Raw genomic sequence first — 8,618 nt, forward strand, 5'->3', positions numbered from 1 at the left:
GTGCATATGTCCACGATAGCGTCTGCTGTCGCCGTCTCCGTTGTTTCGAGGACCCAGGTTTTTCTGTCTTATGGCTTATGGTGGACGCTAGCATGAAGAAGACTCTTTATGTTTGTGTCTACCGTTCGCACACCGGTGACCAGGAGACAACCAGGCTATTCAACTACCTCACTGAAAAGGCTGACTTGGCTCAACAACGGTACCCAACAGCAGAACTCGTTTTTCTCGGGGACTATAATGCACACCATAAGGAGTGGCTGTTCCCGTTCGAGAAAACCGACCACGCTGGGAGAGAGGCGCGCAATTTTGCCCTGGCGCTAGATCTCACTCAGTTGGTGAATGTTGCCACGCGGGTACCGGATGTTGACAGCCACACACCCAATTGTTTGGATCTCGTGCTGGCGACGGAACCAGACTGTTACTCAGTCTCGGTCTCGGCTCCACTGGGAACGTCGGATCACTGTCTGGTCAAAGCCGTATGTACCCATTCCCCTCCGGATGAAACCCTTAGTGGTACGAGGCGAGTGTGGAGGTACGGATCAGCTGACTGGGACGAAATGCGACATTTCTTCGCAGCGTTCCCATGGCGCCAAGTGTGCTTCTCCTCCGATGACCCAACGACATGTGCTAACGCGGTTGTGGATGTAATACGGCAGGGAATGGAATATTTTATTCCATTCTCAGATTTATCGCCCGGTTACAAAGCCAGACCCTGGTACAACTCTGACTGCGCTCGCGCTGAGATGCGCAAAGAGACCGCTTACCAGGCCTGGGTTCAAGCCCGCGACCGAAAAGCCAGTCCACGGCGCATACGGTCTAAGAAGAGAGCCTACAATGCTGCCACGAGGTCCTTCAAACGGGTATTGCAGAGGGCACGATTTGACCATGTTGGCCGTATCGGTTCCAGATTGGCTTCCTACCCTCCCGGTAGCAAGCAGTTTTGGTCCCTGTCCAGGTCGGTTGAGTCGAACTTCTGCCGCCCCAGTTTGCCTCCTATGCAGAGACCTGATGGATCACTGGCTCATTCCGCAACCGAGAAGGCAAACCTATTTGCCTCTTTGTTCGCGAACAATTCGCGTCTTGACGCAGGTCTAAGTGCACCACCTACGTTACCTCGATGTGACTCTTCCATGCCGGAGGTCACAATTCACTTGAGAGAGGTACGCAAGGCACTCTGCAGTCTCGATGTGAATAAGGCCAGTGGACCAGATGGTATTCCTGCTAGGGTACTTAGGCTTTGTGCGCCTGAGTTGTCTCCTGTCCTGACACGCCTGTATCGCCTTTCTCTCGAACAAAGAACTGTGCCTAAATCCTGGAAGCTTGCTAACGTACAACCGGTGCCTAAGAAGGGTAGCCGTGCCGACCCGGCCAACTATAGACCGATCGCCATTACTTCCATCATTTGCAAAGTGATGGAGAGAGTCCTAAACAGTAAACTGCTGACGTACCTAGAGACAAACGATCTGCTTTGTGATCACCAATACGGTTTTCGCAGAGGTCGTTCAACCGGTGATCTTCTAGTGTACGTCACGCACTACTGGGGCGAGGCCATCGAGAAACACGGCGAGGCCCTCGCTGTGTCCTTGGACATCTCAAAGGCCTTCGACCGGGTATGGCACGCTGGCTTGTTAAGTAAGCTTCCAGCATACGGCATTCCCGCTGGCTTCAGCACCTGGATATCAGACTTCCTGAGTGAGCGATCGATAAGAGTAGTCATTGACGGCGGCTCTTCTGACCTTATCGCTATTGATGCCGGGGTTCCTCAGGGGTCTGTCCTCTCTGCGACTCTCTTCCTGTTGCACATCAATGACTTGCTTATGTCAGGCATTGTTGGGTACGCTGATGACAGTACTGTCTTAGAGAGGTATGTGTCCGGTGCTGCAGCTACCGCGGAAGTAGTTCGATCTCTTCGAGAGGATTTGGTAGAACGAACGGATGAGATTCTGAAGCATGTGTCCCAATGGGGAGACAAAAATCTGGTAACGTTCAACTCTTCAAAAACACAGGCGTGTCTGTTCACCGCTAAGAAGAGTCCGTTCAACAGGACTCCTACTTTCCGAGGTGCATCTGTACCGATCACCGACCGTCTTGAGCTTCTTGGAATGGAGCTGACGTCTCGCCTCAACTTTGGAACCACCATTGAATCCAAAGCTCAGACTGCAGCCCAAAAACTGGGCATCCTAAATAGGGTTAAGCGGTACTTCTCACCTGGACAACTTTTGACCTTATATAAAGCACAAGTCCGTTCTTGCATGGAGTACTGTTCTCACCTTTGGGATGGCTCAGCTAAGTACCAACTTGCTGCGTTGGATTCTGTTGAGCGACGTGCTAAGAGGTTGATCGGCGACAGGAAGCTGGTGGAAGCCAAACTGCATAGCCTAGACCACCGCCGTAAAGTCGCCTGTCTGTCGGTTTTTTACAGATTGTACTTCGGGGAGTGTGCACAGGAGCTCCATCGGCTCATTCCACCAAGTCCAATCCATCTGAGGACATCCAGACGTACGACGGGTTACCATCCTTACTTGGTTGACATACCACTAATCCGCACCAAGCGCTTCGCTTCATCCTTCATAATGCGCACAGCCAAGGAATGGAATGGGCTGCCGGCGTCGGTGTTCCCTGACTCTTATAACCTGGGGTCCTTTAAATCACGGGTGAATAGGCATTTTCTGGGTAAGCTCGTTACAACGTCGATCTCTTCTTCTTGTAGAAGAACGAAGTCAAGAGCAAACCCATCTTAATTAAAAAAAAAAAAAAAGTGAGATCGTAACGAATACTGAGAGGAATGATTCAGCTCATCATTCCGAGTTAACATCAAGTGGAATTTTGAAGTAAAGAATTTAATAATAAGTATAATTTTCTATTCAATGTACCATTTCTTTATATTAGAAATGCGCGGAAGCAGGCGCGGTTTTGTTAAAAAACAAAATGCAAGATATATGAACGCTCCGCACGCTCCGTAAACGTAAACCGCTCCAGTAGAAGCACAGCTTTAAGTTCTTTTCTCTATCTACTTTTTGATGAACAAGAACGACATTACGAACACTTTTGCTAATGATATAAAAGCTTGCAGTTACATACCTGGTGTGGCTTGCAACGCCGTCGTGTTTTGGTTATTTACTTTGAAATACTTCATTGGGCGCTCATCTTCTCGATTGCCCTTTGAACTTTCACTTAAAGAACCAGCTATTGAGCTCGTATCGTCGTCTTTAATATGATTGGGTTCTTCCAATCTAGCAGTTAGTACGCGAGTGTCGTTGTGTGTCGTACTTCTTTTTCCTTCTCGCCCTGAAGACGCGTCACAGCCTTTGGCGAGGTCGCGGCCTCCTGAGGTTCTGTGAACCCCACTACCCTCTGACGTGGCTCTACTGCCAGTCTCTCGTCCATTCTGACTGCCAGTCTCGAAATTATGACTCAAACGTTCCACTAATACCACAGGGAAGTATGCGTGTAAATCTGAAATGAGCAAAGTGTTTTCATACAATACCAACAATTACGAGCAGACCAAAGAACTTACAATTACAAAAAACACCCTCACACACATCGCACACCCTCATACATACACACGAACTAGCACGGAAAATATATTAAACCACTTGACCGTTATTAGAAGCTTATATATATTGAGATAGGCACATCCGTTTCCCTTTGATATTTCGTCTCTTTCTACCGTATATAGCCATCCCTGTCGCACATCCTTACGTCACTAGGCGAGTGGGGGTCTGGCGCGGACGGCGGTCCGCTCAGAAATTGTTACTCATTGGCTTGAAGTTTCCCGTCGAGTAAAGTCGAACACTTTTAAAAAATAAATAAAATAAAAGTGTAGCTTTGAATTTCTTCAATTCATGTAAGTATTTCTTTTTCTTACGCTGTCTATTAATATTTTAACAGCCGCACGTTTTAAATTTGTTTGCATCGTCACGTATCTATTTCGTGACCGGCTGTTAAAGTGTGAATCTACCGTCTTGTAAAATTTTTTCTACGAAATCTTTTTTTTCGCATACGTATTGTTATCTTTTTAGATAAAATCTTTGTAAAATGGATAACGACGAATCAGCTACTGCTGGGACATCCGGTGTTTCACGGAAACGTACGCGTCGTCGTTCAAGTTCTAGTTCGAGTTCAAGCAGCAGTAGTAGTTCATCTTCTGCATCTAGTTCTTCAGAATCCCCGCGGGATTCCAAGAAGAAACAAAAGGCGCGTCGCCGTCGTTCTAAAAAACAAAATCGCGATCGTCGTATTATAGAAAAATTATCAAAAGAAGTGGGTGATTTGAGAAAAAAGTTTGCGAATTGTGACGAAAATTACCGCGATGACGACAACGAATCGTTGTTTTCCGTTGTTAGCCGCAATCTTTATAACGAAAGTTGTACCTCGCAGGTGCCGGCGGCTGCATGCGAGTGTAATCCTACTACGGATTTAGATTTGCAATTTGATATCGAAACGCGACTAAAAGAACCTGCGGTCCCTCAAACTACCCAACCATTTTTGAAAATGTTAAATGAAGTTCAGAGATTCGACAGTAGTGCGTGGTCAGAGGTACGTTATGCGGAAACACAAAAAAATTACAACCACTCGCCCGGATTTACGGAGCTCGAAACAAACGAAGAGGTGATGGCGTATGATACCCTACGCAACTTAGCTTACTCCGACAAATCTTATGCGGCCTTAACCCTTGCTATTCTAAAACAAAAAGAGGCTTTCCTAGACTCTTTGCGTAGTTTAATAACCTGGTCAAGAACCGAAGATGCCTCTCTTATTAGCCTTAACGAAAAAATCGAGGAGCTCTTTCTAAAAGGGGATTTTCATAAAGTATCTGCTGATATTTTACAAATGGTCTGTGGCCACAGAGCTGAGGCTATAGAGATGAGAAGAGATGGAATCCTTAAATGCGTTCGCGATCCTCTAGTGAAAACATCTTTAAATAAAATTCCACCTTCCAATACTCACATATTTAGCCCGGAAACGTTTACGAACGCATTAGAAAAAGCAGGTGGCGTTAGAAAAACGTTTTGGCCTTCTAAAAAATCAGGCAGCGGCAATGCTTCGCGAGCAAAGTCCACTTTTGCCATACGGCAGCCCTCGCAGGGTCAAGCCTCTCGTAATGTACGATCGCATGGTACATCTGGCCACTACTGTGAGCCTGCTCCAAGTGCTCATACGCACTTTTTTCATAACCAACCCTCGCAGGGTGGTTGCCATTCTCAATGCCCTTCGCAAGGGCATCACTATGCTGGTCACGGCCCACGTGACCATAGTATAAATAACAGAGGCTCTTCCTTTCGATCTCGCGGATCAAGAGCTCGACATTCCTACCATCGAGGACATAAACGTTCGTCTTCACCTTCTGCCTATAGAGGGAATAAAAGACAAAGGACATGACTTACGGCATTTTCAAGCCGGCCGATTGGTTCATTATGTGAATCGTTGGAGAGAAATGGGTGCCCCAAAATTTGTTGTACGATTAATTACAGGGTATCGCATACCTTTTCGGCTAAATCCCCCTCTCAGGACGCCAAATCTAAAGGACACCCGTCTATGCACTGTAGAGTCAGAGGAAATGTCGTCAATCGTCTCCCAAATGAAACAACAGGGGGTCTTAGACACAGTTTCCCTATCTCCAAGCTTCATATCCCCGCTTTTTCTAGTGCCGAAAAGCGACGGCTCAAGTCGCCCCATTTTCAACCTCCAATTGTTGAATCGTTATGTGCTAACCGATCCGTTTCGGCTAATAAATATGTATCGCATACCAGACTTCCTCCAACCTCGGGACTGGATGTGCAAAGTAGACTTATCACAGGCGTATTTCCACCTTCCTATCGCCAAGTCCCACAGACGTTACCTACGCCTTGTATACAAAGGCGAGGTATTAGAAATGTCGTGCCTTCCTTTCGGGCTAAGCACGGCACCGAAAACATTCGCGTGCCTCACGAACTGGATAGCCGAAACACTTCGCAAAAAACATGTGAGGATAATAGTCTACTTAGACGATTTTCTAGTTGCACATCAAGACCCGAAAATCTTGAAAACACATGTAAGCATGCTTTTAGAGACACTGGCGTTCCTAGGGTTTCAAGTAAATTACGGAAAATCAGTTCTTGTTCCGCAGAACTGCATAAGTTATTTAGGAATTCTCTGGAACCCGTGGACAAATCAAAAATGCTTGCCCACAGAGAAATCGGCTGCAGTGCTCAGAAAAGTGTCTCATGTGCTAAAGACAGGCAAGTTAACGTTGAAAGAAACACAAAGTCTGGTAGGCCTTTTAAATTTTGCCAGCTTTGTCGTTCCACGGGGCAGGTTAAACCATCGTGTTACACTCAATTTTCTAAACACGTTACCCAAGCAAGTAACGTCGAAAAAGTACATTCTGCCTTGCAAAGTGTTAGAAGAAATGAGATGGTGGCTTCAAAATTATTATCTTTCAACACCGATACACGTCCCTCCGCCAATTTATTTTCTAACCACCGACGCCTCGGACTTAGCTTGGGGGGCACAATTAAACAACCTTGCCATGTCAGGTTTGTGGAACCCAGAGGAACGAAATCTTCATTGCAATATCAAGGAAATGCTGGCTGTACTAAAAGCCTTAGAACTCAATGCGCCGAGTATGAAACGATCGTCAATTCTGATACAGTCAGACAGCCGAACGACAGTTTCGTATCTCCGCAACGAAGGCGGGACCAGATCGCAGACTCTAATGAATCTAACATACCAAGTTCTGGGCATTCTAGACGAACATCAAATCTATTGCAAGATTTGTCACATACCCGGCAAATTCAACTGTCATGCGGATCACCTATCCAGGTATCGTCATCCTCCAGAATGGCATCTGCTACCGCGTTGCACAGAAATGATATTCGCAAAATGGGGCACTCCGGTGATCGATCTATTCGCCTCGAAGAGGGCTCGAGTAGTGGCGAATTATGCGACATTAGATCTGAACGACAACGAAGCAATGTTTCACGATGCCTTCAGCGTGGTGTGGAACTTTCAACTAGCGTGGGCATTCCCACCACCATTTCTCATCCCTCGGGTCTTAACACACCTAAATCAGTGTTCGGGAACTTATCTGATCGTAGTCCCTCGCTGGAAGAAAGTCTTTTGGAGGGCAGACCTCAAATCCAGGGCCATCGCACCGCCATTCACGCTGAAGAACCTGAAACGGTACCTAGTGGACACCACAACCAACCAACCACCTCCCAAAGTCCAGGACATGACTCTAGAGATTTGGAAATGTGGGGGTGGTCAGATAAGTTAACGGCATGGAATCCTAGTCAAGTATCTTTACTAAAAGCTTCCTGGCGTCCTTCTACACTAAGAACATATAAAGTTGCGTGGAAACGCTGGTTACATTGGACTAGCCAACACAAAATAAATCCCACACAGCCTCAAGGTTCAGATTTAGCCCAGTTTTTGGCAGATTTACATATTAACTTTAAATTATCTTATAATACCGTTCTCTTACACAAATCGGTCGTTTCCACATTGTGTAATGTTGACTTGTCAGGAAAGCTAAGCGATGATGTTTTAGTTAAACATATTCTAAAATCGATTTCTTTGAAAAATGTTAAACCTCATAAAGCCCCTATTTGGGATATAAATGTTTTGGCTTCTTTTTTAAGTAATTATGCCGTGGATGTTAATAGTATCTTTCAAACAGTTAGACACACCGCAGCATTGTTGTTGCTTTGTTCAGGTCGTAGGGTTCACGACCTAACCTTACTTAGAGTGGACAGTGAACACTGCGTCCTTAATGATAATGTTATTATTTTGCGACCAGAATTCGGTTCAAAAACCGACAGTGCTAACTTCAGACAATCTGGTTGGAAATTACTAGACAACCCAGAAAATTTAAATCTGAGTCCTGTTTTTTGGGTAAATAAAACGATAAGCATTCTTAATGATAGACGTGTAAATTCTAATTCACATAATTTATTTATTACACTTCGAGGATCGCCCGCTCCTGCTTCTCGTACAGTTATAGCAGGGTGGATGAAATCCATAATGAGGGAAGCCGGCATTTATGCTACACCTGGAAGTGTGCGCTCCGCTGTAGCTTCTAGAAACTGGATTGATAATTTCCCCCTTGATGAGATATTAGCTAAGGGAAATTGGAGATCGGTAAACACGTTTCAAAAATTCTATTACCGGGAGGTTTTGATTTCCAATTCAAATAATTCAAATGTTACTACTTTATTTAACCCTGTAACCTGATTATCCTAAATATTTTTGCTGTATCATAAACAGTATTGTAAGGACACTGATATTTCATGATTCAAATGTTTTCTTTTTTAATATCAATTACTCTATGATGTTAAATATTGCTTAACAACTTGCATTCAAGTTGGTTTAATTTTCATGTAATTAAAATATTTACTGTATAATCATATAGAATGTTGTACATCAACATTTATTATTAATTAAATGATTTCTTTTGTTCGCACATCTGTTTTTAATTTTAATCACTTCATCACATTGGCTTAGCTGCTTAGTCACCAGGCGATAACAAACAGGTCTCAATATATATAAGCTTCTAATAACGGTCAAGTGGTTTAATAGACGCGTTTTACCTGAAATAAAACGCATATTAAACTACTTACCTTATTAGAAGCTTAGTT

Source organism: Pectinophora gossypiella, unplaced genomic scaffold, assembly GCF_024362695.1.
Source record: "Pectinophora gossypiella unplaced genomic scaffold, ilPecGoss1.1 Pgos_32, whole genome shotgun sequence".
NCBI classification, from domain to species: Eukaryota; Metazoa; Arthropoda; class Insecta; order Lepidoptera; family Gelechiidae; genus Pectinophora; species Pectinophora gossypiella.